The 27,862-nt window shown below is 39.4% G+C and overlaps 1 long non-coding RNA gene across 1 annotated transcript in view; it reads left to right on the forward strand.

The window, feature by feature from the left end:
- The window catches only part of LOC147872457 (uncharacterized), a 213,432-nt gene that overhangs the window by 95,670 nt on the left and 89,900 nt on the right, over positions 1 to 27,862 (forward strand). Inside the window, exon 3 of the long non-coding RNA XR_015537217.1 lies at positions 10,233 to 10,268. This is a non-coding gene — a long non-coding RNA (uncharacterized LOC147872457). The remainder of the gene's footprint in view (positions 1 to 10,232; positions 10,269 to 27,862) is intronic.

Consider the following 27,862-nt stretch of genomic DNA (forward strand, 5'->3'; position numbering starts at 1 on the left):
TTCTCCCCCCCCTTATTTCGGATTTTCCTTTGCGTGTTCGATATTTTTGTTATCCCTCATTGCCATTATTTGTTATTATTATTATATCCCATGTATTCACCACTTTATTGGGTATTTACTTCTATGTTCCCGAGACAGACTTTGCCGCTAAGGTACATAGTGCAGCAGCTATTTCCGAAATACATTTTTTTTTAATATGTGCTACATGTATTTAATATATAGTTTTATTGTGAGGGACGACTACATATTTTACGACAGCGTCTTTCGAATGATGTATGAAGATCCTAAAATGGCAGTTTTCCGAAGTTCTCTGATGTTGTGTTCGCCCGGGAGGTTGGCCAAATATTTTCTAAGTGATTGCAAGAAACCTAGTTGTACAAGTAGATTTCTGTAAAATAACAAGTAAAATTATAGTTTTATATATTTAAATATGTGTTTATACAGGAAGAGGGAAGATGTAGGACTCTGAACGTAATGACAGAAACCATTCCCCGAATTTGATGTGCCACTAACTTCTCCATGAATTTAATATTGATATGTTACCGTCTGTCACAAATATCCTTACTTTATACTACATTTTTGAAGGATTTATTGACTCACCTTATATTAGGGTCATAATTTATTGTAAACTAATGCGTACATTCATCCTGAAGGCGTGTAGGGGCCTCTGAGTAGATGTTGTTACGTTATCGTTATAAAGCAGGAGATTAAGTAAGACACTGACTTGTTCAGTATGTAGACCGCGTTGCATACAGACGACAGCTGGATCAAAATAATTGCACTACACATGCAAAACCAATTAAATAGGCCTAAAGCACATGTTAAGGATCTGAAAAAGCGTCGCTGCGAAGTTGTCAGTAGTTCTGCTCGGTAGGTCCACCGTAAAATCTCTGCCTCGAAATCGGATAGTCTTATAGAGATCTGTGTTTGCTTTACCACTTTCTTGAGTTCCGTTTCATTACACATCTTTTCGAATGTATTTACGAATTATCCTAAAATTCGACGCTAAAGCATGTGCAGTTGAAAATGGTCGAGAAACTTATTAAAATTAGTAGTAGTAGAGTCATTGTACAGTTTAGAATTTACGCAGGTAAATATTTTGCAGCTAATTTCAGAATTCATTAACAAATTTCAAGCACTTGGTATCTGAGCTGTTAATGAAAGAATTTAGTTGCCTTTAAAACTGTCTTGCTCGTAATTGCATCCAAAGGTAGATAACGAATCCTTCTGTGGGTAGGAACGAAATATGTTAGCTTAGATGTCCGTTCCAAGAAGTTAGCATGTTACCTTGCAGATACGGGTGTATTGTATTGAACGGAATCATGATTGATAGCACATACTGCATCAACTACTACCGTTATGCAACTACAATGATGCTGGTATTCACAAAAGAACAGTAGATGGATAATACAAGAAACAAACATGCAAACAAAAGATGACTATTTTATAACTTGGGCTTTCGGGAGTAAGCAGCGTAGAATTTGAAGATTTCCCAGCGTTTCGGCAAATATTGCAACTGCCATCTTCAGGACGAAGGTCTTCTTCAGTTGCTTATATTAGATATGACAGCGGGCGGGGAAAGGGCCACTCTGTTTCTCCATGCAGATGCTGGGATAATAGGCCTGTATTAAAATAGGGTATGACACTGCCGTTCATATTCACCTCGATTTATCATCGTCCATAAACAATCTCTTATGTAAGTTATATACCTATAACCACCGCAGTTTTGAAGACATCGTTAAGTAAATTAAGGATTTGAAGTAAAAAGTCTGCTGCACAGAATTCTTAAGACTGGATGTTTTATTACGAAAACTATAAATTCTTTTATTACATGCAGATTAGGCTTTCGGTTCCCTAACTGATCCGTAACAGGTTCATTGCCGTTTCGCAAAATCCACTAGTGGTGCTATTGAGACAGATGAACACAGCGCATATCTTCCCACCCTATTTCCTTAAAATCCATTTTAATATTATCCTGCCATCTACGCCTGTATCCCTCAAGTGGTACCAAGTGATACGTGTATTTATGATCTCTCTTTAAATGTAAAATGTCCATAGAAATCTAAATATACACAGTTATACAATGTCGTAGGCTTGCAGTTACAAATCGTAGCTTGTGTGTGGCAAATGTAAGGTCTACATCTGTAATTCTTACCATCTGTGTGTGTGTCTGTTGGGAGGACTATGGTTCCACAGTATATGACGGTATTTTAGTGATCATAAACCAAAGGCAAATTAAAGAACACTGGTCTTCGCAAATGGAAGATCGCAGGAATGCTACCTGTTGTATTTTAGAGCTCTAATATGGAAACTCCAAATATGGCAACATAAGCGACTCTCGCGACTGTTAACATTCGCAGCTGGAGAGCACGCGATATTTGGCTGCTGCAGGTACCACGGACTTGTGCAGTTTCTGCTCTGAGATGTTGCCGCTGCAAGTGAGCCTGTATCTGGCTGGGTTGATCTTTTGTGTGGGCTCTGCTGTTTTGCCACGCCTTTCTCTCGTTTTAGTGCGGCAGGCAGGCTCATGAAGAAGAGCAGCATATAAATTAATTATCTTGCCACTTGAAAATGCTGGTGATGCTTGGTTGGTCGGAGGAACGTCGACAACTCCTCCTTCCTCTGTTCGGTCAGCTCCGACCATCTTGAAATTCTTACTATTGTTGCTTCTCTGTTGACGGCATTACTTCTATTGCATGTCGTATTTATTTAACTCCGCAGCACAAAGTTTGTTTGCATGGTACCAAAGAGAACACAAGGACGGAGAAAAATTACACAATGAGGAGCTACATCATTTGTAAACTTTTGTTTGCCAAATGTTATTAGGTTCATCAAGTCAAGGAGGATGAGGTGGCCTGGAACTGTAGATAACCCGCGTGGATGAGATGATAAATGCATACGAAATTTTGAAGAGATTACTTTGGTAGGGAAAATAATGTTAAAATCAATCTTAAATAATTAGGGTATGACAGCGTGTACTGGACCGAATGACTCAGATTATGGTCCGCTGGTGGGCTTCTGTGAACACGAAAACGAGTCTTGGTGTTACATTAAACTGGAGTCTTTCTTATGCGAATTCCGTTACAGAAGATTGTAGTAGAGTTTTTCTAACTCCGCACAGTTTTGGAAACCATAAGTCTATTAGAGAATAAGTCAGACACTTAATGAGTGACTTAACTACGTAGTTACTTGGTTAAATAGCCCCCTGGTACGCTACCCCTTCGACGAGCTGCAGGAGCATGATAGTCAAGACAAAATTCTAAAGCCCCTGCTGAGACTTTGAACTCAGTCGTCCTGTCCTTAACTGTTCATTTCACTGATGAACTTTCGCGGTCCAGTAACGTTCTTTTTGTATTAATTTTTTGATTATACGCCTATAACGTCGAATAATAAGATGATTAATGAATTGTAAAAGGTATGGAAGGAAGTGGTCATGACCTAGTTTAAAGCATTATCTCTGCACTTCTCTGGATAGATTGAGGAAAACCACAAACACATCCCAGGATATCATCTCTCTGAGTCGAGATTTGAACCTGTGATCCCCCGAATACGAAGCATAAATGTAAACAACTCAACCATGACTTTCAGACATAACGATTAAGAATAATGAAATGAAAATATGTGTCCATGCTTTATTAATGTCACAAATCGAGACTGCTTTGTAGCTGAGGCCACATATAACGTCGAATAATACAACGAAAGGGAACAGTTAACTTGAATGGGTATGAAAGGAAGCGGTCGTGGCCTAATTAAAGTTATCATCTCGGCATTTACTTAGAAGAGCTGAGGAAAACTGTAAAAACCCTCCGTCAGGATGACCTTTCCTGCTACCGTGAAATGAAACCGAGACCTCTCGAATACACAGCAAGAGTGTTAACCACTTATCCGCCATGTTCATTCTGTTAGGACTTTTATGAACCGACCATCTTAAATTAGGTAGTGGAATTTCCTCCAGTACAAATACATAATAGGTATTCTGCCATGACAAGATGCCCAGACCATCGTTTGTAAAAGTGATTGTTAAGCTGTGAAATTCTTTACGAGATGCGTTTTACATCCCCTCTGCATCAAACAGTTAACTGACATGAGGGAAACAGTCACTGTGAAGTAACAAAACCCCTTAAATTTATTCTGCTAGTGGAATGCCGGGTTTTCTGCCATAACAGAAGGATTTAACTGGTGTAAGTAAAGTCGTCCGTACGATCTTTCTATCGGTATTGTGGCTTCAACGCCTGTTCGTTGTATTCAGACCATTAGATTAGTTCACTGACAGAATGGATCCATATCTACTATTCCTTCTTGTTTTGTTGTTGATGTCAACAATGAGCTTGGTATCCAAAGCAACAGAAAAACATGCCGTGTCAGACAGAATATGTACGAGAGACAGAGACAGTAAAATAAAAACCTTGCTGAAAAAATAAACAAGCATACAAGCTGCAAAGTCATTCCGCACAAATCAACCCCTACTTCATCTCCACCCCCCACCCCCCGCAACGAACGTCCTTAAATAGTTTGAAAAGTTCCAGAACAATCCCTGCGTATAAACCCACCCCTCGCCAGAAAATGTTTTTCAGCTTTTTAACACAATTTTATAGAATATTTAGAGGGCGGCTGGGGGTAGACATACGATGGGCTTGTCGGAAAATCATGAGTGACTTAAAGTGCTGTAGAAAACTATACACCACGTAGCTCGTGTATGTGGGACTGCCCCTGATTTCAGCACCATCGAGGCAATGAGAAAGGCTTGTTCATCATGCGTAGATGATATGACGTAGGGTGTGATAATATTCTTCCTTATAAATGAAACAACTCCAAAGCGAATAAACGGATAAGTCATTTTTTTTGAGTTTATCTCAAATACTTGAGACTTCATTAGCTTATTTCATGGTTAGGATTAAAGGTATTTTGGAATATGAAGTATTTTGTACTCGTTCAGAACAGAGATTTAAACTGAAACAGTTGCGATTTGAAAAGTAGTAACGTGGTCACCCGTATCAAAATTTGTGTACAAAGACACACCACTAGTTTCAATGGGTGATATGCCATTTAAAACAATTTAAACGGTGAGGTTGTCTTTTGCCATATATTTATTTAAAATAAAAACGTATTCAATTTGTTCCTTATAGCATTCTGCAGGTTTTTTAATTTTCAAATTCCAAATTATAAGATCCTGCAGGCTATGAAAATAATTTAGTAGCAATGGAATTATTTAATATAAAGTCATTGATACACGGGTGAATATTTACCTGGAAGAGACTTGGTCTTTCCGATATTCAACTAAATACAGACGAATATTAAAACACGCAAATGTTCAATGTGTTTCAGGGTCCTGAAAGATTGTGGTCTGTTGTTTTAAGTACTATCTTATTAGCAGATAATTTTCATGCCCACGTAAGACTGTTCATAAGATTAGAGTTTTGTAGGACTACTATTTAATGTAGGCTTTTAAATATCCCGCTTAATTGGATAATAATTTTGTACAAATTTGCCAACAACTTATAATTAGATCCTTACTTCAGTTTTGCATTCGTCTGATCAATTACAAGTCGACTGCTTCGATTTTGTCTGATTTTGATTGATATTTGGAGCCGCTCGCGTCGGAAAGATTAATGATCGCTCGGAGCAAGCTCAAATGAAATGAACATCTCTGTCCGCCATACTGATGCCACGTCATTGTTGCCCGCTAAGAAAAAGAAATATAACAAGATCTAATTTAAAAAAGAATTAGGTTATAGGCTAAAGACGGGCAGCAGAATGTTTATGTTATAACCACAATGGGACCCTTTGTTTTATTTAATTTGGATGATACAGTTTCAAAAATCAGAACTGATGCTGGTTCTGAAAGGATTAACTCGAATTAATACAACTTCAGAAGAAAAAAACAAGAGTAGCCGTGGTAGCTGAGTCAGTAAAGTGGCTGGCTATGGGCTGGACGACCCGGGATTTAGTCCCGGAAGTTGCAGCGATTTTTCAATTCGTTACCACCTTCAGACCGACTCTGGTTTCCAGCCGACCTCCCGTCCAGTGGCCAGACGAACCTTTTAAACCTGCCGGGGCATAAACTATCATTTACCTCCGTCTAGAACCGAATTGCATCCCCCTGTTAGTCTCTATGGTGTGGTACGTAATTAAACTCAGGCAAAGTCTTACCTCTTCAGATGAAATTCGAAGAGAATACTCCTAATTTCCAATCTGTTACTTGGGATTTTGTATAACACACCATATTCGTTTAATGTATATACAGATATGTTGTTCCAATAACCGTAATTGATATTTCAAACCTGGTCAAAGAGATGGTGAGAGGAAATAAGCAAAATAGGTAAATTGATTAAAAGAAGATGGAATGAGATTCACAGACATAATTTGTTTCCAGAAATAAGAGAGAAGGTTTAATGGGATTTGATGTTATTATTGTGTAACACAAGGAATGAGAACAATGGGATAACATAAATGAAGGTAAAAATTTTGAAATATAAAGGCGTTAGGAGAGGATTTGCGAAAGGAAGATGTTCCATGTGCTCGGAGGATGAATATTTTAAGCACATTGATGGGAGAGACGAAGTGGAAGGATAATATTTTATGCAATAAATGGCACAGCAAAAATTAGTATTCAGCCTATGGGATAATAACAACTGTTACTACGTAAGTGGAAGAATACAATTACTTAGCAGTAACTGTTAATTTAGGATGTGAGAGAAAAGAGATGCTTATACGTAGACTTGAACATGCGTCGTATAATACGGGAGTATGGCTATGGGAAATAGCTGCGTAGGAACTGTGAATTGCAATAAATCGTTGTTAAGCGGACGCAGACATAATGATTAAGTGAACACGGCTTAATTAAATAAAGAAGAAACTGTCATTTAACAGCAGTAAGAATATATTACACCGAGACCCGAACCATTACATTATTTTACTCGCTTTTCGTTATATATTTAAGCTTGCATTTTATCGAAAAATATTTTGTAAGGAAGTTGTAAATTTCAAAGACGTCTCATACAGAATTTTTGTAGGCCTAATTTAATAGCCCTGTTCGTCATAGACCTACGACCCTCTGTGGATAGTATTTTAGAATCCTTCTGGGAGTTTTGTTTGTTCTATACATGTGTAACTAATTTTATATTAGTAATCTAATCACTGTAGTAGTCTAATGTTAGTATTTGGCGTTCTTTACATTTTAATTTGACACAGGCATGTACATAGAGGAAGGAGACAGATAAAAGAAGTTATTAAGCTCTGAGAGTGTATTATTAGGGCGGCCTAATGAATAAGACCGAGATTCAAGGAGCATGTTGCACGAATGGGATATAATGAGAAATGCATACAGAATTGTTTTAAATTCTAAGGAAAAGAGACCACATGAGTCTTAGGGGTTAGGTGGGAGGATCTAAACACATGGAATTAAGACATTGGTGCACAGTGCATGCTTATGGCGTCTCCGCTGCACCACCATTAATATCTCGTCTAGTGTATGTTTCTGTGTTCTGTGTAAGTAAATATCCCGAGTTTAATTTGTTCCGTATTGACATCGGGTGACGTTAAAATGTAAAGGGGATATTCACCGTAGTCTAGGTCAATATGTAAACGAAATTCTTAAGTTAAAGATTGCAGTCTCTGGTTTTAGCAGTCTTCTCGTCCTTTTCGAATATCCGGCGGGAGTTTCTCGTTCTACTTTCTAGAAACAGTATTAGCTTTCCCTTAGGCAGGAAATGATGAATTTCTGGTGCTGATAGAGAACATATCTCCCATCGTCTCAAGGGAATAAACATGTCCCCTTCTACAAATAGAGAAAACTGAAGACGAACTAACTGATACATGGGGGCAACTTGAGGTCCTGTAACTTGTGTCTTCCGCTCGGTTCCCGTCATCAGCTTGAAAACAGAATCAAGTTAAGTAGCGCCGTTTAGAGGACCTTTCTACAGTGCTTGTTTCTGAGTTTATTTTATGAAGTATTTTTCAAATGAAAAGGCTTCAGAGATTAGACGACCGTAAGTGATGAATTTGGAAGGTACTGGTCTAACATTGTTTGGAGTGAATTCTGTTTGTTTGGGTTTTCGTCGGAAGCCATCGTTCTGGTGCATTCCCACTACTGTATAAAACTTATGCAGTGGTACCTTTTGTATTTTTTCATATTGTTCTGTATTTACCTTTTGACATGTGTAATTTCATATTAACTTAGATATGTTGTCTTGACCTATCAGAGCTGCACTCGCTGTGTTTTCAAGGAGACTGAACATGGGCTTGACTGATTCCATGGAACACAGTCCTGCTTGAGGGGTTGATAGTCGGTCATCTGGTCCAGAAGTCGTCCGTCTTCTGTGGAACTCGAAGGTCAATTACCGTGTTCACCGTGGTAAACAGTCGGATCATGAAGCTATTACTCGGCTCCGCCTAGTCCAAGATCTGAAATTCGTGGAGCCTCACGTTTGCCCCCCCTTTATCTTCTCGTGATTTGCTCTTGTGCACGGGAGCAAATATCACGCTTCTTTCTCATCCAATATTTCTAGATGTTTTTGTTTTAAGTTTTTATACACCTGTTCTCAGGTAGTGGTTATCGGCCAGGACTATTAATGTAGACCCCCTTTTTTTGGCAGTGGTCGATAACACGGGGGTTGAAGGGGGATGAGTTATGACTTGGGGTCGTCCTTGCGCCGCCTATTAAATCCAGCATCTTCCTTGAGTTTCGTTGTTGCCATGGTGATGTTGATGAAACAACCGGTATAAGGTCAGGCAATAATAAAGCAAATGTATACCGGACAAACTCATTTCTCCCCTCTGCCGTGGATTTATCTTGTGACAGGGGTGTGAAGACCACGTTTGTCATGAATTTGACATTCATCCGATATTGTGTGGGGCATGGATTACTGTTCGCACATGTACCTTGAATTGCATGTATAAAGATAAATGTAACTGATAGGTGAGTCGAATATGTCGATTGTGGTGATGTAGGTGGTTGCCATGGTCTCCGAGGAATGTATCCCCCTTTACCTTCAGGGTGAAGTGATCACAAATAACTAATACACAAAATAACTGACTGACTTCTGAGTAACTAACTAAGTAAACAAACTAATTAATCTACTGTCAAACCAACCAGAAAAATCACTGTTTAAAGTGAAAACTCCATTTCATGTTACTCGATTTAAGACTTTCCGTCGTGTTTTGTTTAATTTTCGTGATCACATCGCCATTGTCATTAGGCATCTATCTGTATATCTATGTATGTACCCATATATTTATTTATCCTTCTATGTATCTGTTCACGTGTGTCTATTCGTCCATCGTCCATCTAGAGTGTGGAAAACCAGAATGCACAAAAGTGAGAGGACAGGATATGAAAGGCCTAAGTTTCTGTGGAGAAACGGATCGTCAGAGAAACAAGCCGTGCACTTTTTAGCCTAGTATCATTAGATAATAACAAATTGCAACCAAATGTCGCGATATTTTTTTATTTGGGCTGAGCGCTTGATTCTTGGCGTATATTGATATTTACTGGGTTGTTAAATGTCAGAGGTCTTTCGATGGGTAGATAACGTATCGACGGAGCCACAGGCACAGGCCTACAGATATTTTATTTCCGACCAATTCTGCGCCAAATTAGGTCATATGCATATTTTTTAATAATAATAAAAATATTAAAATACTATTTGCAGTAGATTAATGTATAATAGGATCACATATCATTAAAGGGAATGAATTACGTACTGAAAATTGAATATGTAATTACCCCCATAGGAGGCAGGAATGTTTTACTGAATAGGCCAACTGCAGTTCTTTGTCCTTTTTATCACTCTGTTGTTTGTCCTGTTTCATCTTTCAGGGCCCTAATTAGAGGGTTTGCGGCTTCAAATCCCTTCTGATATACCTGAGATTACATGAAGACTAGTTCTCGCTCTCCTACTTTTTATCTTCCATTCTCGTTTTTGTCATCCTCGCTTTATATCCTTCTTGTCTTTGTTCATTTGTCTTTACATTATATACATATGATTGCCTTTCGTTTGTTTATTTTCTGTTTTCTCATCTCCTTTCTCTTTGCTTAAAAATGCATTTTTATGATTAAAGAACCACCATGTGTCAACATCATGGCTGGTTCTGAATGCATGTAATACAATTGTACAGCAGTTTGCTCTTTGTCTCGTGTGCTTGTTTATGTTCTAAATCATGTATAAAGTCTGTCGTCAGTAGGCATTTTGGCTTTCAAGTTGTCAGTGACGGAAAATTGTATTTTGTTACAGGTTTTCTGGGTGAGATTTACGTCATCGGATACTTGGGTAAGTCTGTCATTCAAATGATGAAATTTCTTTATGTGAAAGTACTGCAGTAATTATTTCTTTCTTTTTGATTAATTTTTTCCTGTGCCTTTAAAATATTTGTGTTGTGTTACAATGTGACCAATGCTGATTGGTAGACCTATACCTTATATGAATAATATTGTATAAAAGATCCGTAACAAACCAGCAGGAATGAATCGATGGTCTTTTTAACCTTATGCTTTTATCTCAATTTGTTTTATCCCCAAGTAGATACTGGAATAGGAGAGGTTGTACATTGTTTATTATGTCCCGTAGTGAATAACTGCACTTCGTGGATCGGGAGTTTTTGTCAAGTAGTTGATAGGAGCTCAAATAGACAAATAGACATATTAATTTCTGGGAGCGGAAGCCTAATTAGGTCCATAGTACTCAAAGAGCCGGCCACCGGATTGTAACCTGAGTCAGACCTTTGGCCTACATGTTGACATAAATATGTCTGCCGCGGTAGATGCCAACGGTTCCGAGAAACATACTGTGAGGGCGTTAGATGCACCAATCAGTCTAAGGTTTTCTTCTGGTGGTTTCGTGGATGTAACTCCTGTTTTACGTTCTGGAGGTTCCGGTTTTGATTGTCGAACCGAAGGCTTGAACTTTTGAGGTTTCGTTGTTTTATTCAGTTCGTAAAGGCAAGTAATAGATCTGCACCTTTCAAGAGGGTACGAGTTATTCCATCCGCATTATCCTAAATTCATCGTTGAAGATTATCCTCCCACTCCACGCTGTATATTTTGTGAATTTCAGTAAAACATTGTTGAATAAACTAAAGAACATCATTTATAATCTGAACATTTTAAGAATTTAACTATCTAAAATTAGCACAACTTGTTCCATTTTAAGATAAGTAAATCAACCGGCTGTTTGAAAAAAATTGCCGTTTATTCTTTTACATTTACGAAACCCATACAGAGTTACTGATTATAGTCACTACTGCGCTTTAAATGTTGAACGTAAAGTATTAAATGTTGATTTTTATTTTCTGTTCTGTGAATGATCTTTCTCTTTGTTTACTGCCGGATTTGTGGATTGATTTTCCACACCTACTTAAATTAGGCAGACCGAATAGAATTTTGAGAGAAAATAAAACGTTATGCATTTTATTGGACCACCCTGGGCCCTAAAATTCACGATTCTGAGTTAAAACTTGCGAGATTCGAAATTGTGGATATGCTGTAGACACAGATTTGTTTAGACTGAGGACAGACGTGAGGTAGGGAATACGTGTGTGTGTGTGTGTGTGTACGTGTATGTTGGATGTTCTCACTCATAGGAACGTGACGTTACATCCACGAGTTAGACAGACACGCTTTAATGGAAATTGTTTGTGTGATTGACATCCTGCAAATGGTCAGACAAAGACAGACAACTACCAACCATTTCTAAGTTTTTTTATTCTTTCTTTTATCTGCAGTCGCTTCGTTTTTTAATCTTTCTTTCCTTTGTCTTTATCCTCTTTCTCATTGTTGTTCTCCGGCATCTCTTTCTTTTTCTTTTTTTGCTTGGGGCGTTTTGCTTTGACTCCAAGCTACCTGTTGGTGTAGAGGTGGCTACGGCCAAGTAGATTCATTAGTTTTGCCAGTCAGAGGTGAGTTTACAAATATCATGTTGTGTCAGCAAGTGTGGGAAATCTGCACTTAGGCCTATGACTTTGTTCACAAATATTTTCTAGGTTTTCTTATTAGTAAGCTGTATTGCAAAAACGCTCGCTCCTTCTCTTTGGTGGGTGCAAATTTAAGTGATTGGATGACGGATTGAAACGCTTGTGCCCTCTCTTCTGTTTCCGCAATACAAATGTTTTGATATGGTTTTAAATTTCAGTACCGTATTAATATTACCCATTTTGCGCGTTTCTAAATACCTTTTGCTGTATTTTATGACGTTCCCTTTATCCTTTTCGAGTTTGTTTTCTGTACACAGCAGCAACCGTTGATGCATTACTGAATTCCAGTTTAATGTTGTCGAATTGTATACATTATATGGTTTGAATAACTAACATAAAATATCATGAATTTCGTTAGGTTTGTGCATGTGACTGACCCCAAGGAGCATAGTTCTTGAAAAGTGATAGTTTCTTAGCTGGACAAAACGATTTCCGTCTTGTATGGAAGTAGAAGGTTTATTGTCGCATTTACATGCGCCGCTATTGGATCGAATTCTGAGCCAGATGAAGCCAGTCCACATTCGCACGTTATATTTCCTTAATATCCTTCTTAACAAAGCATTCCTATTTATGCCTGCGTCACCAACACACTTATAACGTCTACATGTAATCCTCTGTATACCTTACAAAATGTTCAATATTATGTTGTTTTTTGTGTGTTTGTATTATTTTATTACATACTATCCACTAGTCATTCCTACGTCTTTCATCTTCATACCAACGGGGATTTTTTAATTGTATGAAAACATGCTTTCCTCGGTTTCAACGTCGTACTTGGTACCATAAATACTTAAGCATTTCCGCCCTTAAAATATCTTGTCATGTTTTTTATTACCTACTGGTAGATCTGCATTGAGTCATGTGAGAGAAATCCTAATTCTCCTAGCTAAAAATCGATCTGATTTAAAGAAGGCTCTACGGGACGAAACATTAAACAACCAATGAATCTGAAAGAAAATCCCCAAAACGTCTGACCACGTGACGGGATCGTAGCTCCAAGGATCAAGACCGCTCCAGATATTCTCCTTATTTGGGCTGAAACTCCTCCAGTCCTTGATTGTAAATGACACACTGTTAATCTTATGGGTTGTTTTATACACTGAAAACGAAAGAGTTTTTGCACACCACGTTATAAACAGGCCGTATGGAACATAAGCCCATTGAATCCGACACTTTCGGGACCAAGGACTGTCAGGGCCGCTGTTCCTTGTGCGAATCCTGGTTATAAATACGACACAGGTATTTTAAATTTTATGTACAGCTTTAAGGAATGGAAGCAGAAGGCCGTTCGGAAACGATGTCACAAATATCGGGAATCCCGGCGATATGGAACGCGTCTCTGGACCGTGAACTGAAAGCTGCGCTCCATCAGGGCCGACTGCCACGTGTATTAAATCCCATGAAGTTCCTGGTTATAAAAGAGGCACACAAGTAATAACCCGACTTGTCACTTTTCACAGAAAACTCGGAAGTATGATCCTGTTTCTTACTAGCATGTGGCACGTTTTAAATGTGCTGAAACCGCAAGCAGCCGATAATTGGTCTGATTCTATCTTCCCAGCTGGCGGTTCGATGGACCAGCAATTTGTTTCAAGGTGCAACATACGGCGCCCCCTCTGGGTTCCTGTGGCCCCCTTCCCGTGTCTTCCATATATCAAGTGTGCCGCTGCCATCCCACTGATGAGCTCTCTCCACTTCTTACATCAGGCTCTACAGCGCAGCAATGGCATATGACACACATGACCCAAGGTTGGCCTCACAAACTGAACTGTAGATCGCAGGTTCCTTTTCACTGATCTAACCCTGTGCAACATGGTTCTTATTGAGAAGCTTACAGTCGCTCAACCAGTTCCCTCAGTTTATAGAACTCGAAGGTTCATTGTCGTGTTCGCAAGATCCCTACTCTGAGCCACATGAGTCCCGACCACACCCTCACACTTTACTCAGATGGATTTCAATAGCATTCCTCCATCGAAGCCCAAGTGTCGAAATGCTCTCTTCCCTTAAAGTTTTCCGGCTGAAACACACACTGCTCATTTTAGGGTGGTTTTTGGTGCAGGACACTTTGTTATTGTAATAGGCCTGCTTATAGACTGTCTCCATGGTAACGATTTGTACTGTTAAGAATTCACACACAGCTTAACTTTTTCAAAGGATAAGCTTCTGTAATTGATGTTATCAAACACCTGAACAAATTCAAACAAGAAGGAACATGGTTGACAGTCCGTCTCCTTAACAAATTTTTATTTTCGTCTCAATGTTTATTAATATCCACTACATGTTTCGACCTTAATTAGTCATCTTCAGGTGGTTCTCTTTATGTTTTCGAAACTAATTGATATGAATGCTTAGTTGTATACGTTGCTGTATATAATATTTGCATGAATCCGTGCTGTTCGTAGTAGGTATGTATCTAAAACATTATTTATAAACGAGGTATCACATTCATGGCTTGAAAAGCGTTAATAGTGATAAGCGTGTTGGGGGAAACATTAGTAAACCTAATTTTTTACATATCCGGACTTGTATTGTCAGAAAGTTTGAGGTATGAATTGGAACACCTGGAAACTTCCATAAGTTGTTTGTCCATTTTTTGCTGTGTGTTTATTTACGGATGCATTTGTTTATATTTACTCTTTCATTTGTATATTTGTTTGATAGCTTCGCCAAGACGACTGCGCCTGTCGGCCATGTGCCTTACTGTTGTGTCAATCATTGTGACTACTGCCATTGACAAATACACAACAATTTGTTAGACGTCAGAAGGCCTCAACAAAAACCATGTAGCTGTAGCAACATGAGCAAGTACCTGCCTGACCTCTGACAACTACAGCGTGACAGATGACTGTCTCTTGAGAACGGAAATTCATATCTGGAATAGTGATTTGATTGTTTGTTTCTTCTCTATATGCCTGATTGTGTCGACACGGCTTCAAATAGTGTGCGTAGTTCGCTTTCCGAAAGTTCAGAGTTCTTTCCTCGTCTAGACACTCAGAATACTGTTTCAGCACGTTTTCAACGTGATTAGACCAGTCCAATGATGTCTTACGACTTTTAACAACTTTGAACTTCATATTAAAACCAAGTAAATAATTATTGTGTGGGATTTGAGTTTCTCACGGCGGTGAAGATGTAAGGGCTGGTCTTCTGTCTTGTAATTCCGTTTGGACTTGTCAGTATATATCAACGTTTCGGCGTAAATTACGGTCTCCAGTTTTTTCTAAAAATGTAGCAGTTCCATGCCACGCTTAGACCGAGTGGTCATCGTAATCGACACACTAATTCTCGGAGGGTTAACAAGAACTTCGACGTTTTGCAGTCTGCAATGAGTTGAAAAGTGATTATGCGTCGCGTGCTGGAAATATCGGCCCATTTGTATAATATTGGTATTTCCCTGGAATTACTGAGGAAACCCACGGAAGCCTCGGTGACGACAGCCTGTACCCAATCCGATATTTGTAATGGGTACGTTATGAAGAACGAGGGTTCCAAATCAGAAATATCGGTGCTACTTCAGGCTGCTCGGTATACCCGTGCAATAAGGTAGTTCCTGTTAACTGTTTGTAAAAACCCTATTTCTCTGTCGAAATGATACTGGAGATAGCTGCAGTACCTACCCAGCCGACTCAGGTTGTTGCAAATAACGTTCCATTATGTGGCAGCCTCGCCCTGAAAGTGGTTTCTACTCTTGTGGATGTACAGTAAACTGAATCCCAGATTAAAGACGGAAATCATAAAAATCGGCGGCTGAGCTTCATCACTGACGTCATTACGCAATTGCAGTATCTGTCATTATGGGTCGTCATCTGACCGCTGTGGTTGAGTAACCCGGATATGGTGACGTAACAGTGCCATGTTACACGTCGGCGTTCGACCGCAACATGTTGTGTGACGTGAGCATGGCGAGCCACCCACATCTAACGGGCCGAGGCTTTCTGAATTTATGATGAAATGTTCGTTCCTTTTTTGCAGTTCAGCGCGACTAATTCGGTGATTTAAGGAATTAGGCCGAGCGCAATTGATGGGTTTGTAGCTCGGCTTGAAATGCTCTGTCCAGTGCGTGGTTTCTGTAACATTGCGGATTGGTGCTTTGCAGTTCCACATCTGCGTCTGTGTATCTATTTATCTATATATCTATCTATCTATCTATCTATCTATCTATCTATCTATCTATCTATCTATCTATCTATCTATCTATCTATCTATCTATCTATCTATCTATCTATCTATATATATATATATATATCTACCCACTGATCCAGTTACTCGTATGTATCTACCTTCACACACACCTATCAACTTTGTATTGCTACTCAACCAACCAACTTCCTGTATAGGCCTTTCTACCCACGCACTACCTGCTTTTACCTAATTACTCTAACAGCTACCGATAATTTCATATCTACCAACCTAACTACCCACCCGTCTGTAATTACACTATAATTCGTCTCTATCTCTGTCTCTACATTTCTACCCATTTACCTGCCTGTCTGTCTGTCCTGTACCTAATCCGTCTATCTTACATCTCTCTGTCGATGTATCTAACTTGTCCGTCCGTCCGTTTATTACTATCTTGAACCTTTTTAATATAATCCACGTCATCACAGCTTACTTCTATAAAATCCATTTTACTATTATCCTATTGTCTCCCACGTTGTTTCTTCCCCTGAGGCCAAACTTTTGCATGAATTTGTTATTTCCTCCTTGCATGCAGCGTGTCTCTCCAATATCGTCTTTCTTAAAAAATCACCGTAGCTAAATTTCGTGCAATGTACAAACCGTGAAGCTTCTGATCATAGGCATGTTTTCTCCGCTTGTTACATCAACTTGGATTTCACACGTATTCAATTTTTTGCACAGTTTAAAATGATTAATAACTTAAAGTTGTATCATGTTTTTCTTGACTTTTGTTAGGTTGTTATGACGCAGTTTCATTTATTGTCATCCTAATAACTAACAATTGTCCTTTAGCCTTGTAGAAAAACTGGTACTCTGAGAAGAGCGTTTCTCCTCTACTGCTTTAAAAATCATATTTAGTGGATAAATATGAAACAGAACTCTCCATTTAAAAAATATATTTTAATGAAGTTTGTAACCAAATATTTCGCAGACAGATGTAACACGGTAGTTTTGAAGTGGTTTCTGGGGGAGGGGTGGTTCATGATAGAAGCTCGTGGTCTCGAGAGGACAGGATCAATACATTGCACATGCGCGCTGTATGCGACTGTGTACAATTTAAATTCGTTCCAATTGACTAGCCACACCGAAAAGTTCCACATACTTCCTTGTACTTGACCGAGTTTTGGTTCATAATAGCTTTCCTTATTAGCTAACTGCTTTACGACGCCACTGGCAAACTAAAGGTCGAGATAGGAAGGCAGATGCCAGGGTCTGTCGACATAAATGCGTTTCCTTCGCCGGCTGTGAAACTCAGTACGTGTCAGAAATTGTGTAGGATCAAGGCAGTGATAATGGCGTGATCGTCACAACCGTCGTCAATTTCAAGAACCGGGCTTATTCGTTGTGGTGAATGTCTCCTTTTGTGAATCCATCTTTCTAATAATCTTCCAACATTCCTTTTTCCCTCGTGGACTACAATCTAGGACGTTGTGAAGTATACGGTGTTCCTCACTCCTTTCAACTCGTTCACAATATTTATTTCTACACTATAAACTTCTGTTTGTAATTTGATTCATCTCTATTACAAAATTTACAATGATAAATTTAATAAATTGCTTTACTTTTCTCTTAGCTACCGCGTTCAGACCGGCTCTGGGGCCACCCAGCCTCTTATCCAATAGGAACAGTGGCCTCTTTACAGATTTTAAAGACAATTAATAAATCATGTGGTGGCACAAATTCATTTCCGTCAGGTGTGCTAACGTATTACTTATTTTCATGTTTATTTATGTGGAGTGAAGGGTGTTGATAAGTGTCCACTCGGAGCTGTTGTAATCCCGCGTAACCTGAACATGGCGACCGACCCTTTTGTCGTGGGGCCAGCAGGTTAAACCCCGGTGTTAGTGCGCTGTCAACACCCCCCCACACACACATAGCTCCACCTACTGCACCCCAGCACAGCGGTAATTGCTTGTTGTACACAAGTCCGCAATCTGGGGCGCGCGTAGCTACATTTCATTTGACCTGTGCTCGAAATGGAGAACACTCTTACGTAATATATGCACGGCGAAGGTACTTCATTTGTACAACACAGAGACATAAACACAAATACAAGCACGCTGAAGTTTCGATTGGATAAGACGGCTTCTAGATACGGATATTATTCGCGAATCTGTATTATATAAGACCCAGTTTGATGTTTGCTTGCTTTGCTGCGTGTTTGGCTGCGCTTGCAGTGACCGAAAAGCTCTCAATATTGACGCTGGGCGTCAAAATGTTCTATTTACAGGTTCTGCTACCATCAGGGTAGTAAGACTTGTGATACGAATTTTTACATTGGGTCTCAAAACAAGACATTTGGAAGGAATGGGATCCAATATATGCTCCTTGAGCACGGAGAACTGCAAAGAACCACTTATTTATAACAGCATGCTCCAGAGCCCTTCTTCAGGAGTTGATAGTCGTTCAGCTAATGAAAAACTTATCTACCTTTTATGAAAAAAGAATTTCCATTTCCTGTGTACAGACTCCATCCTGAGGAAGGTGTATTCGATCCACATCCTTGCCACGTTGTTTCTCAAATACCCGTTTGTATATAGGACTAATCGTTCCATATATGCCAGCGTCTGTGTGCATTTCCGACTAACATCTTCTGTTTATTTCTAATTTCTCACGTGCGTACTACACACTATGTTGCTGCGTTACATGGTCTATATCGTACATTTCATTCGATTGGTCTGACAGTAGTTCTGTTTTTGTGAACTGCAGAAATTGTGATGCTCCTCACATCTGAGAAAGAACCCCCCCCCCCCCAAGGTGCCAGTTAGACAGAATGGGGGAGAGACCGCAAAAGCGGTCGGGTGTTGTGGGGAAGAAAAATCTTATATCGGCCGGAAATCGAATCCCGGTCGTTCAGCCCGTAGCCTACTCGCTGTAGCTACTGAACGAGGTGTCTCGGTTATATAAATGTTTAAGAAGTTGCAGTCGTTCGCCATTATAGTAGTGCATTTTTAGGACTGCGAAGTATTAGGTAGTGCAGTTTAAACCCACCTAATATGGGATATATTGCAGGCCTAATGGTTTCACTTAAAACTAAACCCGTCATATAACGTTTAGTGTAGATTTTCCAGTTCAAAATTTTGTCGCAATTAGTTCATTATTTTAGGATTTGAAACATTCGGTCTGAGCAGACAGGCACGACTTGCAAGTTACGCGTTAATTTCATTATAACCAGAGCCGGCATCGAACCCAGAGTTCCGATACACGTGCCGGACGTGGCATAGCACTGTGGTTTATACGTGTTGCCATGGCGACCTCACGGTGGGTCCGTTGCCAGGCAACTCCCAACATCTGCGTTTCTTATTGGTGACATCGATTTCTTGAAGAGCGGTCCTTGTGCTGTTTGATTCGCGAGAAGTCGTCGTCTTGTGGGGGTGGATCAGACACGTCTCCATGTTTACAGATAGGCCTACATTCCAACCGCCTCCACGCAGTACAATCCTTCTCATCTGGTTAAGAAATTCGCCGTCTTGTAAAACCTGAAAATTTATTATTGTTTTCCTAAAAGCTAGTCCGTATCCTGAGCCAGATGAATCCTCTCCACACCCTTACGTCATATTTGTTTAAGATCCATTCAAATTTTATACTCTCATCTAAAGTGACTTGGCTGGGCCTCCCAAGTGGTCTCTTCCCTTCAGTTCTTCCGTCTAATGTCGTGTGTGGGTCGAGCCTCTACCTGATTTGTTCACCCTAATGATTAGTGACAAGCGCTTTTATGATTCCGTTTCCGGAGGAATGGGGACAGTGTTTTAAAAAATTACTTAATAAAAAATCCATGTTATTAGTCGGTAGATCACGGAATTTCTTTTCGTACTAATCGTTGCCAGAAGAAGTATTTTCTCATGTGCCAAAATAGTTAGAGTGTTCGAACCCCCAGACTCTCTCCTCTGAAGCGGTACTTGTCTCTCTTTTTATTCCTTTCTTCCCCATTCTGATCTACGTCTTCTGAATCTCCTCCCACCATCTTTCTTTCTTTATTTATGGCTTTATCCTTTCTTCCATTATGTATTTCTTGACTTCCCCTTTTCTGTATTTGCTTCCCGCTTCTTTTCCAGGTTTGTACAAACAAACCACCTTTTTGTGCCGCCCCGCACAGTACGCTGAGTGGAAATAACCCTATAAAATTTGTGAAGCGAAAACAATTCTCATGGAGATATTGATGGTCATATAGATTGTAAGAGATGACGCTAAATATGTAGTGCTTGCTTGTATAGGTATTTATTGTTATAGGGAACAGCACTTCGTTAAGAGCAGACACGGTTGGTAAAATTCTTTAAACCCGTCGAACAAGAATTATTTAATTTGTCAGATGTATAATTCGGACCTTTAACTGAACGTTCGTGAATCAAGGTGATAGTCAGGAAACAAGTATCAGTGACGTCATCATTGAATTAATTTACAGAAGCTGAGGAGAATGACGGACCTGATGCCTGAACTGTTTCATGAAAATTACGCATTATGTGCCTCTTTGAATCTGTTAACTGAATAGCTTCTTCAGAACATGGGTTACATTTCAGAGAAAAATATGACCTCCCCAATTAGAAACTATTAAAATGTGCACCGCAGAACGCTCTCTGGCGACCAGAAGTTGGGGGTAACATTGTTTTTAATCCTTCAAAAGCAACTAAGAATAACAATCATTCTGTTTTCATTTTTCACTAATGCTACTTGTGGCTCCAGCGCCTGTACTGTTTCTGTGTTGCTATTCTCGTAAGGCGCAAGGTAGATGTTTTCTCTAATGGCTCTTCATGTGGAGAATGTTGTGCAACAGTGGGATATGTGCTTTCTCTTTTATACTTATGAAAAACATGAATTTATGAACGAGGCTGTTGTCTTTGGCAGCGGCAAGGAAATTGGCTTGAATGGATTTGAATTGTCTGTAACGAACACTTCTGAAAGTTCAACTCACGATACAGGTCAACTTTAAACGCGTCATACACGTATTTTAAAATATATTCTTTCCGAAATTACTATGTTAACATTTAAGTAATATTTGTTATAGTCGTCATATTTTAGAATTTAGTGGTAACTATATGTACCACTTGCTATAGCATTTAATAACTGTCAGTTTTGCCTACGAATTGCATTTATGTATTTCTTATTATTCTCGGAATTATCTGTCATTGTTTCCGTAAACAACATTAACTAATTGATATTTATAATGGAGAAGTGCGAACTGGTAGACCAGCTCTGGGGTCTACTCTGTCACAGCGAGACTGGCCACTCACCTACATCAACTGCCGAATTCTGAATTGAGTTCCTCTGTGCCCTCTATATTCCTCCATAAATTATATTTACATAGAAGTTGCGGAATAGTAAATATACTACAGTATATAACCTAACTTTATATATCCGATAAATGTTTGAATGAAATATTAACAGCGTTCAGTAAACCAACGTTTTGTATCCTGTACCTGTTAATTCTTCAATGTTGTACTGAGGAGAACTTCATTTTTAATTTGTGAATATGTGAAGGTAAATTTGAATTAATTTCATCCGACAATTTTAGTGTGCATTCCTAATATCCAAATTTATTTGAAAATACATAACGTTCCAATTTTACTTTCACATCACATATTTATAAACCTGGCTTCTTGGTTAGACTCTGCAAATGAAGTAGCACAAATGTGATTTGGGCCATTCTTTCACGTATTGCTGACGGAATCTGCCTTGCGGGATATTTAATAATTTATAAGCCGACTTCAGGCAAACCTTTCCTTCTTAAGGGTATAACGCGGGTTTGGGGGGTACATATTCATTTTGTTAATTTATTTATTCTTTTGCGGGGTTGCTGCTAGAGAAAATGGTGGGAGGATGTGGTTCAGAGAGGGTTTATTCTGGTATATTTATTCATGGAGTTTCTCACTCCCAGAATACTAAGGAGTATAACTGAGCTCTCGAGAGCCAGTTTTAACAAAGATTTGGTTACTGGGAGACTCTAATCGTTTTTTACTGTCATTTAGCAGACTCTCTGAAGATTATTCTCATGTCCTTGCGTTCTATAGTAACCCATACTAACCGTGAAATAGATACTTTGAAAGCGCCCAGTTATCTGCAACCGAAGATTTTCGAAATCGTTCAATAGCAACTGCATTTAGATGCATAAATCATCAAATTATGCGTTTAAAAATACATAAACATAAGTTTTCTCAGGGTTTTTTCCCCAAAACGTGTATTTTGTAACCGGCCTTTCTCTGTGAAATCGTATATATTATTTTCGTTTTGGCTAGAATTTTGGTACCACTTTGAGACACTAAATACACGGTGATGTGTTAGAATCTTGATTCCCAGTTCATTATAACACGCAGTCGTTTGAGTCACATGCCTTACGAACCTGTCTTGTTTCTCTCTGTACATTTTGAACCTGTATTCGTTTATGTAGTTCTAAGGATGCCAGTGGGAGCAACTGCTCTTGGTAGAGTGCAGGGGCAAGTTTAAACTAATATTATTACTCTGATTTCTAAATAACACCTATCAGCTCGGGAGCATGACATTGATCACTGATTCCATAAGCAGTGTGTGAATAGCTGGCTTTAATGTACCACTTTCAATCAGAGAGAAGAAAAAAGTACGCCCACATCCGGCACCTTTTGGTTGACATTGTTTCGTCGTTCATTGACAAAATATTAATAACACGGTGATTTGTTCATTGTGAAAGTAGTGCATTAAACGTCAGCTAATGTAATTTGTTATTAACGTTTCTGTATTAATAAACATTACCTAATAATTTCCCGGCAGCAATGAGAATCCAGAGAATGTATTTCGCGCAGTGATCACCTGTTGTCACCTATTAAATTATCCATGGTCGTTTGTGGAAAGGCAATATGGCGCATGCAGATCCATTTTACCGCGTTCATTATTATACTCTGGTTCTTTGCAAGAAGTGCATTGACTGATTGCATTAGTGGGCATAGCGTCCGTCCGTCGTTAATTACTGTGTTGTCAAGAGCCCACTACCGGCCCCTAGTCTGAGTCAGATGAATCCAGTCCGCACTGTCCCAGCCTAGGCCTATTTCCCTATGACATATTTCTGTACTGTCTTCCCATCAACACCAAATTCTGTTTGGCTTAGGTTGCCTGATCTTGACATTGTAGCCAGATTTTTCTTTTGTAACTGAATTTTGATGTGAAAGCCATTTTGTTCGACGCCGTTCCAAATATTTCAGGTGAGGTTTGTACCCGTAAATTTACCTTAAACGTGGTGCTTCATGTTGCAAACGAGGTCTTGTTAATTTACTTTCGCGGTTTTACACTATCTGCTCTTATTTTGTTTCGTTTACAAAACTACTACGCCTCAGAGAATGTTGTCATACCATGATGGTTTGTGATGAAATGTGGGTTGAGTGGCATTTCTGTGAAATACGGGGCGTGGATTTTCATTTTCTTCCAACCAGTAGCCTTCATTTTTTCATCGTCTCTTCCTCTCTCTCTTTCTGTCTTGTCGGTTCGTTACTCCCGTCCGTCCGTCCGTCTGTCCGTCTTGACGTCGTACTATGGTCTGCTCTTGACATATCTCCCCCTCACCCTATGCAACCCGCCTCATTCCCTCCTCTCTTTCTCGCCGCCAGAATCCACGACGGCGACGGTTTCCTGACTATAGCAGCATCCCCAACCCCCGGCTATTTTCCACCACCGCTGCTCACTCTCTCTCTCTCTCTTCTTGCAACCTTCTCTTCGAACAAGACCGGCACTTACGTCTGCAACTGCCTAAGCTTCACACTGTGTAACTTCGGCAAACGATGCAGTTGCCATCTCCATGAAACGGGACGTAAGCTGTAAACGACAAATTTAGTCTGCTCTCAAAATTGATTGTGGTCATTCTTGAATAATATAATGGAAAAATAAGTTCCTCAAGAATTACCAGTTTTTACAGAACCCAAGAGTTTATTACCGTACATATGAAATCCCCAAAATAGACGCCATTCTGACTTCTCAATTCAGTCTAAGTCCTCACGACTTATTTCTCTAAGCTGTGTTATGCTTTCTCTCTCTCTCTGGTTTACGTCTCGGCCTAATAGCTTCCGTTCCTGAAGTTTTTAAACAAAATAATTGCTACAGTTCCTGTTCAACTTGTCTTTCTTGATTTAATTACACTGACAGTGTTAGGTGAACAGTACATATTTCTGGGGTTCTCTTTACTTAAAATTGTTCATTTTCCAATGACGTCGTCCCTCCTTTTTCGGCCCTTTTTCTCAAAAGCCCTCAATCTCTGAGTTCTCTTAGAATGTGATACGAAGTTTTACACAGCTTGCATGAAACAACAGGTAATTGTAAAACTACGAATTGTAGAGTGGTTTAATCTGGCTCAGTATGTGTCCCAATGGTGGACTGTTAAGGACATGGTCTTTGGACTCCATAAATGTGTGGAATGTCGTGACCACCTAATAATACTATGCTTAGCTAGTCAAGAAATTATTCTTCTCTTACGGAGCCCGAATTTTTCATTACCATAGTCCCTGCTCCGAGTCCGATGAATCCAGTCCACACCTTCCCATTCTACTTCTGTATTATCAATTTTGATATTATTCTCATCTAAACGTCTTTTAATAATTCAGTCCGTGATGCAAAATGAAATAAACACAACGTTTCTACATTTGATTAATTCTGTTTAAAGGAAACGACCGCTGTTTACCGAGAGAATTATATGAAACTCCTAAACACATTCTGTGGGCAACATGTACTTTTGGTGATCATTAAAGCAGATGGTGCATATAGCTACCACTTGGCGTTTAAGAGATTGATGTCTTTCCACGGACTTGGATGCTGGGTTTGATTCCCTGACAGGGCGTTGTAATTTTCATCGCTCCATTTCGAATGGTCTTTTATCCCTCAGACTCATATCTGATGTGTAGTGTAGATCTTCCCACTGGGTTAATGAGGCCTACTTGCCTACATTGAGGATACGACTGCGTGGAGTTTTATTTGTATGCACCTTGTATGCCTTTATGCTTGGTGTTTTGGAACATCTATAACTGAACTGTATTTTCGCTGTTTAAAGTGATGTGCTACTTCCAATCCTTCACGTTAAGCGGACTGAATAGTTGCCACACATCTCTTCTCCTCCTCTCGGTAAATTTGATTCGGCAGTTGAGGAAGGCGCAAGATCTTCGCGACGAGGACGGGGGTGGTTTTCTGCGAGTATCTCTCGGGGCACATACCCCTTCCTCCCGCTAACGCCACCAGTAGAAGCAGACTTGGGACTTACACAAAATCAATTTCGCTAGATCTTGGGAGAAGAAGGAAAATGAGGGGAGATGCAGAGTGTACCGCTGTACACAGCAAAGAGGCGAGTTGCTGCTCTGGGTTCTCACAGGGGCAAGAGAATATACAGACTATGTATATTCATCGTACATTCCGAAACTCCGTTTTATTTAAACGCGAAAAGTTATTAAGAGTAAATGTGTGAACTGGTATATATATATATATATATAGTGCTAAACTTAATATCGTGTGATGGAAACATGGTGGACCGTCCTTTTCATGTTACCATTAACAGCGATTTTCTTCCTGGTTTTGTTAAGCATTGGTGATTTGGTACAGAGAACTTCGAGGACAAATGCCTTTTCGGAATTACATAAATGCAATTCTTCACATGGTAATGGATTCGCATACTAGACACTCATGATGGGCTTTTGCTGGGCATTTGAACTGCATTAAACGAAAGGCAGAGAAATAACTCAGCAAACTGAGAGTTAATATCGTTTTGGTTTGCTTCCATTATACGACATTGTCTATGTAGAATCTGTGGTTGAAGGCTACATGGTTGCTGCTTAATAAATGTGAATCTATTGAACTTGTTTTGCATTTTTTAGTTTAGTTTATTCAGTTAGTTACTTAGTTTAGTTAACTTGGTTTCGTACTTTATTGCTCATCAGTTAGTTAATTTTATTTGTTTATTCAGGCATTTTAGTCCAGTTAGTCAAATAGTTACGCAATTGACTTCTGAGTTCTTGGAAAGCGTAATTGCCGAATTAGAGTAGCAGCAACACGACACCAATCACACAACACAAGTCTCTCCTAATGCAAAATAATCCATCGTCAAACAAACGGACCCTGCGTCACAGCGCTGGACTTGTTGCACACTTGGTAATTACAGCAACTGTGCTGCTCTGGGGGCTGCAGCTCCTCCTCAATGTAAGACGTCCACTGCTTCATCATCAATACATGGTTTCCACGCCATTTCCCCAGTCTTCTGAGGGAGTAAATGTTCGTATGCGTTTGACATTTCCAGTTGGCCGGGTTAAAGGATTGCAAGGGGTGTGCTTATTGATGTGATGGGGGTACATCACACTCACCCCCTCCCCCGTCCTCAAGATAGCGAACGCGCTGAAAGTCCACTTCAGGCGATCAGTTTGATCTCTACAGGGTCTAATACTAATTATTTATGTGTGTATTTTTGACGACGTTGTCAGTAATTGACACGATGACTGAAGAATAACGAAGTCGAAAGATTGTGGAAGGATGAGGTCGTGGCCAAATTTAGTCAGGGGGTTGAACCCAGAAATGTTGAGATAGTATTTTCAGGCGGCCTCTGCGATTGGTGTGGCAAATCACTTTGTCTAAGGAAATCTGGGGGGAATCGGACCGCATCCATGACAGTTGCCTTGTAACTGAGGAAGAACTTCAGTTGGGGTATACCCGAAATTTTTCCAAGGGGACTAAAGTAAACTACAAAAGAATTCAGCCAGGGCAGCCGGTCTTCTGGTCGAGATGTAAATCTGAGCAACTGTAGCAGAACTATGTCATCTTTAAATAATTTAATGGTCAATATTGTAGAGACCGCAGCAGTCGAGCGAGATTAGTCGGCATGTTACCGATTCGAATATCGACGTCCTCCGTTGTTATTTTATTTAGTGTCCTCAGGAAAGTGGTGTAATAGATTGCAAAATGGGTCATGATCATTTCTCAGAACATTCTTCCCTCTCTCTGTTCGTAGAAAGCAGGTGAAGGAGGCAGATCTAACTAACTTAACCTTACCTTAGCCCCTGACTAACGAGACTGCGGCGATAGTATGGGTTCGAAACCCTTCACATACATTTTATATGATAATTACATCAATAAATTGCCTGTTGGTTTATTTCTATTTCTCTGCTTTGCTTTCGCTGTTTTTAGACTACATTCTTCCTTTCTCGTTTCGTTGAGCTTTTATCTTGTCTTTGAAATGTCTAGTCCTTCTTTCTGTTTATATTTGTTTTCCTCCGTACTTTTTCTCCTTTCTCAGTTTTATTTCTCTCATCTCTTTCTTCTGCATTTGTATTTTCCCCTTTATTTTATTTCTCTTTTTCTATCATTTCTGTCCTTTTCTCTCATCTGATCCATTCTTTCGTTCTTATTTATTTTTCTCTTCTCTCCTTTTTCTCTCATTTTTTCTCGCTTTACTTGGTGTTCCTATATTCATCTTTACTTATTTTCTTTTTTTCATCCTGTCACTCTTTCTCTGATTCTATTTTTATTTTCTTATTTTATATTCTTTCTTACTTTTCCGTGTTTTAATTTGCCTCCTTTTTTCCTTTTCTCCTTCTTAATTTCTACTTTTTTACATTTTATGTTTATTTATGCCCTCTTTTCCCTCTTTTCTTCGCTTATTTCTCTTTCCGTCTTCCCTTCGTTTTTTCCATGTTTTTTCCCTTCTCAGTATTTTACTTCCACTCTTTTCTTCTATTCCCGCTCAATGTTTCTTCTTTCTCCCCTTCTTCTTTGTCTGTCTATCTATCTT

This window comes from Zootermopsis nevadensis, unplaced genomic scaffold (assembly GCF_977971745.1).
Source record: "Zootermopsis nevadensis isolate Lab colony 2312 unplaced genomic scaffold, Znev_1.0 Znev_ptg000027l, whole genome shotgun sequence".
Classification (NCBI taxonomy): domain Eukaryota; kingdom Metazoa; phylum Arthropoda; class Insecta; order Blattodea; family Termopsidae; genus Zootermopsis; species Zootermopsis nevadensis.